Source organism: Macrobrachium rosenbergii, chromosome 50, assembly GCF_040412425.1.
Source record: "Macrobrachium rosenbergii isolate ZJJX-2024 chromosome 50, ASM4041242v1, whole genome shotgun sequence".
NCBI lineage: Eukaryota > Metazoa > Arthropoda > Malacostraca > Decapoda > Palaemonidae > Macrobrachium > Macrobrachium rosenbergii.
In genome coordinates, this window is record NC_089790.1 from 12,467,585 (window position 1) to 12,476,455 (window position 8,871).

The window sequence follows — 8,871 nt, forward strand, 5'->3', positions numbered from 1 at the left end:
TTAATTATTGGTAAAAAATCTGGGAATAATCCAGTCTGTGAAATCAAAACCCATGCAGTTCAAGGACAATTGGAATTAGGTATGAATAAGTGAAGAAGTTCAAATTGGTGGTGTAACTAAACTACTTAAGTATAGACCTACAGTATCATTAATTTAGCAAGCTTTCTTGATAACTTGGAATTTAACAGGAATATATAGTGTCTTTTTACTTAGTTACACCTTGAATACTTTGCTAGTCTACAGTATTTAGCTGTAAATATCGAAGACTTAACTTTCCATTTGAATGAAACAATGGTTAGATTCAAATACAGTACTTTCAGGTAATGTAAGCATCTGTAGTAGGGAGGAAGACTAAAAAATATATGAAGGAATGAATTGGAATTGAAATACAAAAAATTTAGGCCATAGGCCAAGTGCTAAGACCCATGAGGTCATTTAGCGCTGAAAGGGATATTGAGAGTAAAGGAGGTTTTAAAGGTATAATAGAAGGAAAACCTCACAGTTGCACTATGAAACAATTGTTAGGAGACAGTGGAAAGTAAGATGGAAGGAAGAAAATACGATTGGAGTTAAAGTAAAAGGAATGAAAGGGGTTGCAACTATGGGCTGAAGGGATGCTGCAGAGAACCTTAAGTAATGCCTACAGTGCACCATATGAAGTACACTGATAGCACTACTCCCTTACAGGGATTAAGGAATGAAGGAATGGCAACATATAAGGGAAAGGAGCAAGAATGGAGCAATATAACATTTATTAAAGTAATCAGATATATAACTCTAGGTACACACATGAAAATGCAAAGCAGTAAAAAGAATATATTATGAATCCAGGTAGACCTTCACTTAGGACTAGCTAGTAGTTTTAAAGTGTTTTCTGAATGTTAATCCTTCCCTGCTACATTCAGCCACAACAGCTTGCTAACTTTCAACAATAATAAAACAAGTAGAAGTAAAGTAAAAGCAGGAGTAGTGCACTACAAACACAATGAATAAGAGGTGTACATTACTATTTATGATGCTACTCTTAAATCACGATGGACACTTATTACCCATGCAGGTATAAAGTTGTAGTTGTAGTTGGGAATGCAGAAATAAGATTAAACAGCAACTCAAAGAAACCTGAAATACATATTTAATACTTAAAAACATATTTAATACTTAAAGGTACATTCATTGTATTGTTCATGTGTGGTTGTGAAACATGACCTTTGATTTTTAATATAGTATATTTGATGTTATTTTTCTAAACACATTACAGTATGATGTTCTCTTTCGGTTACATTAGCTTTAAATACCTTTTTGTTATTCTTATGGTTATATTTAACTCCAGTTAAATATCCACCTCATAAATTTGCCATTGGGTTAGTAGTAAATTTTAGAACCATTTGCACGAATTACTACAGTACTTTTTGTTTGCGCTACTTAGTCGTATTTTGTCATTTTCCCTGTGGTTAGGTTTATTATAGTTTGTATAGTATGTGTCAAGGCTAACCATATCAATTTACATCTGCCTAATCCTGCAGTAAGCAGCTCCTCAGACACACCAAAAGAACAGCTATTCATCACCTGTCATTCCCAGTGTCTGTCAAGCAAGCAACACCTTACTGTCTTTTCTCCCAGATTTTTTTTTTTTTTTTTGCTCGTTTCTCAATAATTCTTGCATCATCTATATTTCTCTTGGAATTTTTATAGGTGTTAATGGTTGGTGCATAGTTCTTTCACACTCGTGGAATATTAGTATATATTTTCCTTTGCTGGCTCTGAGTGCCATTTTATTAGTTAGCGTTCGTTAAGACCAACACAAGTAACACGGCAACACTAATATATAAAACATTGAAATTATGTATTTGAATGAAAGATCGAGCGTCATGCTAAACACTTAAAATTTCTGAAACTGTAAAAGTTCATTAACTATAGTCTTAAACTTTGTCTGCACCAAAATGGATATATATTTTATGTTCCACATCAAAAGGGATATAAATTTTGCTCTGCAACAAAAGGGATAAAAATTTTGTTCCACACCAAAAGGGATATAAATTTTATGTTCTGCAACAAAAGGGATATAAATTTTATGTAATGCACTAAAAGGGATATAAATTTTATGTTCTGCAACAAAAGGGATATAAATTTTGTTTCAACAAAAGGTATATAAATTTTATGTAATGCACCAAAAGGGATATAAATTTCATGTTCTGCACCAAAAGGATATAATTTTATGTTCTGCCCCAAAAGAGAAACAATATGTTCTGCACCAAAAGGGATATAAATTTTATGTAACACACCAAAATGGATATAAATTTTATGTTCCACACCAAAAGGGATACCAAATGTATGTTCCACACCAAAAGGGCTATTTAAATAAAAATGAAAAATTCACCAAATTTTACACCGGTGTTCTTTGAACCTTTCTTCATCATCACACTTTTGAAGTAGACATTTCATAATCTGGTGGATTGTTTTATTTTTATTTATACCCCTTCTGGTGCAGGGTATAAAAGTATATCCCTTTTGCTTTAGGGTATAAAATTTATATCCTTTTTTGTGCCAGATATAAGTTTGAGGCTATAGTTAATGCCCTCTGTTACAGTTTCAGAAAGTTCAGAAAGTTAAGTGTTTATCGCGACATTCAATATTTCATGCATATATGTAATTTCAATGTTTTCAATGTCAGTTTATGCTCTTTCTCCAGTATCTTTAGATAGCTGGAATATTGGGTTATGAATAGATTTAATAATTTTAGAGGTTTCTGTATGTTTGGACATATTACCTGTATTATCAGTTTGGAATTGGCCTTTTCTTCTAGCATAAATACTATAATATTTTACCATTGGTAACATTCTTATTGTATTATATACAAATTACCTTAATATCTTCATGTGATCTTGATATGCTGCATTAATAGTAATGGTGTTGTTATCGTCCTATTCCTTAAATCCTGTTGAATAATAGTGAGATCAGTCACTTGTTATATAAGAATTAAAATATTAGAAAAGTTTGCGTGATATGTTTCCACCACCCTAGTTTTCTAATATAATGTCTGAAGTAGGCCTTGTCAAGGTCTTCCATTGCAGGGCAACTGTTGTTGAGGCTACTAATAAAAGTCAATTGGAGGGGTTTGGAAAAGCTTACCTTTGCTACTTCTTTAAAACTAATAAAAATGGAGCAGAGCTTGTTAACTCCTGGAAGATTTATCGAGGAATGTAATTCCTCCTCCTCTGATGAAGTGTTGGCATTTCATCATTCGTCTTAATTTCATCACTTTTTGTGCTTGTGACACCAAGTGTTGACACTCCTGCTAATATCAGTGTCTCTAGAGACACCAATTCCCACTTTATCTAGTTTAGAGCCCTTTGAAAGCATTCTTATCTTGATCAAAAGAACATTCTCTTGCTTCTTCATCCAATCTGACTTGTAAAATTTCATCTGAGTGTGAGGACAGTAGCCCTTCAAGAGGGGTTATCAGTGTTCTATTAGCTCATGGGAATCTTGTTCTGTGGTGAGGGGCTCCTCACTGTCTTGCAGAAGGGAGATTTTCAGTGAGACACACACACACATTCTCTCTCTCCATTTGCCTGGTGTCCACCAACTCATTATGCCCTATATATTGCCTGTGTGTGGAGTAACACTGCACAAGTCACGCTCCTGGACACACTGGTTAGTCCAATTTTCAAGCCTGAGAGCAATGGGGTCCTCCTTCTTTCACAGCTTGCAGTTACCTGTCTCTCTTATAATATGCATATACTACCAATCAGTCTTGCTTTGACAGTATGAGTCTTCATGCTTCTGTATTTCTCCTGTAATAGGTGAGGCACAGTGTTCAGTACCAAAGCTCACTGTAGCCTACTTAATATGTGGCATGCAGTGTACCCAGCTCTGCCATTCATTGCTAGTGATGTAACCCCATGCACTCACCTGCAGTAGGTTACACGCGCTGTAAACCAACACTGCTGTGTGATAAAGTCTATGAAAACCCCTTGCACACTCGTATCTTTTGCAATAAGCAGCATGCAGTGTTCCAGGGCTCATAGTTGATGGCATAAATCCACCTGTAATAGGTGATGTGCTACTATATGTACAGCAAGATGGTGTGCTGTAGATTACTGATAAATATGTAGTGTGTCCAGCATCAAGCTTTCTAGTGATTACATAGTTCTGTGTATTCACTTGCCTTATGTATAATCATTTACTGCTCAATAGCACTGCTGTCCTGGGATTATTGACAGCTACTCTTTGCTGGCCTGTGTAAGGTAAGGCCTGTCACATCCACTTTCTACTTGTGGCCAATGACATGGATGTCATCTCCATACTCAGGTGAGGTGTATTGTTATTATGGCAGTGGCTCTCATGGATCGTCCCTGTAATATAGAGGTGCTCTACACTGGCCATTCTTTGGCTGCTTCTGTTTTCCTGGCCACAACAGGACTCTTAACAAAACTTCCTTCAAACACGAGGTGACAGACAGTGCCATAAGTTGCCTTTCTTTACTTCTCATCTCTCCAAATGAATGTTACTACAGTTTTCACTTTATTATGCCATCATCTGTGGGTTTTGCCCAGTTTTTGTATTTTTTCAAGACATAACTTGCTCTGACTTAAACAAAATCTTAGGCCTGATTACCTTGGAACGGCTGGAGATCCAATTTCTTCCACAAAGGGGACCATGGAAAAATAGCTGCTACAGTTCTCACATTAGTGTGGTTGTGATGCCATGAAAAGCATAATGTTTTCATTTGTAATCTTTTTTAGCTTCATAGCTCTTCGATTCCTAACAGGAAGTCACATCATCTACTCTAACTTTGAAGTTGTAGAACTTTCCCTTTGGGTGCTAAGGCACAAGTAATCGGTCGTAAGTAGTGGCCGACACGTCCAGCAAGCTGCTTCATGCCCTACCCACCAACAGTTGCTTCACCAGAAATCTGCGATACATCAGTCTACCTACTAAAAGGGGTTAAGAGGCAGATTAAAACTTGGTAGTATCACTGTAAAATATTTCCAAAGGTTTGCTTAAAGTGAGGCAATTCATAAAGATGCTATCAACAGGTAAGTATCCCATACAGCAAGGCTACAGTCTTGAGGGGAAACAGAATATAGCTCAGATGCAAAGGGCGAGACTTAACGTGCACAACCCCCTTCCCACACAAATTTGGTCTGTTACAACTAGGTCAAAGAATTGTATATATTTAGTAATCACCGAGTTAAAATAATCTGATATAAAGGTGACAGACTCATGACAAAAATCATAACAGCAGAAATTTTACTTGTGTAATCAACAACCAGGTAAGGATCCAAACTTATGACATTTATAAAGTTGGGATTCTTGAAATTCAGACAAGCCTTCCCTTACATTCATAATAGTGTATGGCTGAAACTTGAATATATTTTAATTTATAGTTGGGAACCTTGCAAAAAACAAGCATAACATCTTACTAACTCAAGAGAGAGATGTAAACAGTGTAAGGTTCTTCAGTTCTTTGAGTCTCATAACCAAAGATATGAGACTCCAGTGATCCCTGTTGGTTACTTATCCTAACCCATGGCATGTCCAGCATACCTCCATAGAATCCTGGAGGCAACTGAATCTCCTCCTAAAACTTGTAATGATGCAGATTTGTGCTCTTGAGCAGCTAGGACAGACTTCTTTAACATCATTGAATACCAGAAATGTGCCATTCATGGTGTAGAGACTGCAGTGATGCACTTTCTTAATTATCACCCCCAACAAACAAATCCTCTAGCCTTTGTTTCGTAATGTCTAAAAAAAGTGTCTTAGTATTTACATGTTGTCTGCTTTGGATGAGATTTCACCTTTATCAAGACATCACCCATCCTGCTCTTCCTACTCTTGGCAAATTGGACAAGGAAGCTTAGATTTCACCCTTGATCAATGTGGCCATTCTGTGCAGGATTCCAGAATTCAGAAGTGATTCTGGCATGCCCACAAACATAGCTCAAGGATTGGAGCTCTCATCTGCCAAAACCAAAAGGTTCCAAGAAAACCTTGAAGCCCTTAGTGTGGGGCACACCTCAGTTTTTGAGTTGTGGAGCTCTACTTGACAGAGTAATGTATTGCCAGTTCCTAGCGAAGGTAGTGAAGGTTGCTGCCTGAAAAACCTGGTTTAAATTAACACATTTTCATCATGAAGGCCTTCACACCTCAATAGCTATGGAGGCATATTTAAAATGATTGGTTTAGGTTATTAATCAATATTGTTCATAAAACCTGTTTTCTATAGCATATCAATTTACATATTAAAAAATGACCACATCCCAACCCCACATTGCTTGTAGTTAGTCTGGACACCAATGGTAATGACTTTACTACTAATGCCACCAGAGGTGCTACCCAGAGAGATACCTGTCAAGGAATGTTTATGTTCTTTTCTTGTGTATCTGAGGAGCTGTTTACCTTGGGATTAGATAGATAAATTAAAACATTTTTGTTAATCATATATTAGGTTTAGATTAGTGAGAATTCAAATTACCAATTGTAGTAGTCTGCCTTCAATCTCTCAAGATTCTGGACATTTTGCCAATAAATTTGTTGGAATTTGGTGCACTCTTGTAGTAATTACAATTACAACCTTTTTGTTATGTAGGTATAGACAGCAAATATATTGTTGAACAGGAGTCAACTAGAAAAAGTGTGTACTGTAGAATTTTTCATTTCATGAGGCTACACAAAATTGTAGTTATTTTTATAAGAAAATCTAAGCCATTCCTTATAGCATAAAATGAAAATGACTTTACTCTTCCAAGATTCATTCACTCTTCTTTAAGCTGTAGATGTTCTCTTATCAATTTACAATATTTGCCACAAAGTCTTTGAACTATTCAAGGCTTGCATACTTTTAGAAGCTGTCTTACCTCTTAATAAAGTGCAGATTTTGTTAGAATTTAATTTATCCTTTTAGGTTTGGTATGGTCATAATACTTCTTGTGTTACTTCAAGTAATTAATGAATAGTATTTTCAGGTGAGTATTATCTCAGTGGCTGATCTCTGCCAATGTCTATAGTCTCCATTCAATGGCTCATTGAGCTTGAGAAACCATGCCAAGTACCAATCAAAAGGGAGGAGCCAACTCACACTGAATATGTGGAACATGAAAAAATTGTCTCTATACAGTGTACAAACCTCTTTCTTTCACATGCTGAAATAACTGTTTCAGGGGGATAGGGTAGCAATTAGCTTACTCTGTCTAATTTGAGATTTAAGGGTAAACATTATTTCAACACCATCTCTACACCATGGAATTGCATGAGAACACATTACAGCACTGAAAACATGGTTAAAAGTCCAAGGATAAGGAATTACTATTTTGATTCTTATCTCTGCTACCTCCATCAGCCTGGGTTGTGATGGCCAATGTAATGAGTTCTTGTCCAACAGAACATTATGCTACTTAGAACACACACCATGAGGGTTGGGCAAGGTGGTACTGGTCAACAACAATGGAGCACAGGAGCAGGGCATCCTCTGATTGACTGGGCTGTTTGTTTGGAGGACCCACAGCGTCTCTTCTTTCACAGTACATTCAATTTGCTGTGGCCATTACAAGTTCTTAAGGATTACTCGTATTTTACTTCAGGTTTCTAGTGACAGTACATGCATACTGTTGTGCCATTATTACGACAGTCTTGCAGCATTTCTACCAGTGTCTTCATGGAGAACTTCTTAACACTTTAAAGCCTTTGGTAAGCACGTCACCAAACTGCCTGAGACACTATGGCTTCCACTTCAGTCATGACTTTATCAGCAGTAAAAGCTGTACCCACAGTAAAGATAGTGCCAGCAACTATGAATGGCAAAGTGAATGCTCTTCTTTGTAAAAGAAAATTAGCAGCAGTGCCTTCTGTATTATAAGCCTTGAGGAAAGTAGCAGAGCCAAGACAGACTTATCGTCGACTGGCCTAACAACCTGCCTCAGAAAGACCCCAGTGACAAACCTCAAAATGATTGTTATGGATTATGACTGTTTGCCATCTTGCAACAATGGCAGCAATTTAAGCACTATCTCCCTCAACCCTCAGAGATGCTCCATGAGAAACTGCTTGGTAGTGGTTGGGACTGTTATTCCATGAGGGAGAACAAAGTCTTCTTCAGACTCTGCATGTTATTACATGACACTGTCTAAGCCAGCAGACCAGTTCTTTTCAGGGATGGGCATAAGCTTTGGCTAAGAGGAGATTCTCACCTTTTCTCATTTGCTTGTGAGGACACTGAGAAAACAAATGAGGTGGCACTTCTTGTTGCCAGAGATTTGCTTGACACCTGTGACTCAGAAAGAGAAACTGTACTCAGGATGTCCTTGAAACCAAACAAAAAGACAAGCTTCAACTTGACCAAGAACTGTGTAAGCTCATTAAGCATACAGATGAAGCACAAACTAAGGTAACTAAGGTTCTGCAAGGGTAGGCCTCCTTGGAGATCTTCAGCTGGGTGGCAAGTATTCACATTCAAAGAGACCAGAAAAGCACAATAAGGTGGTATCAGCTGCAGAGCTATGGGACACATCTGCAGATGAGCCAGCCAGCTGGGTATATGATCTTCCAAGAGCCTCTAACATTTTGGAAACTATTGCAACTAGAGCGCTTATGATGGGGCGCCAAGAAACTAGTAAGGAGGGCAACAGCATGATGGCCACCCCCCGATTCATTTTTACTGCTAAAACCAAAGACTCAGGAGTTTCTATTCAACTTAACAGCTGTTCCTTTTAAGCAGGTTCCAGCTTCTCTCACTCCATACCTATTACCTTCACATCAACAAATATTACAACAGAGTAGTATCAACAAATATTACAACAAAGCAGTTTCTCCACGAGTTCCTGACAATGTCATATTGATAGGAATGGCTTTTGGGATCACTAATGAAAT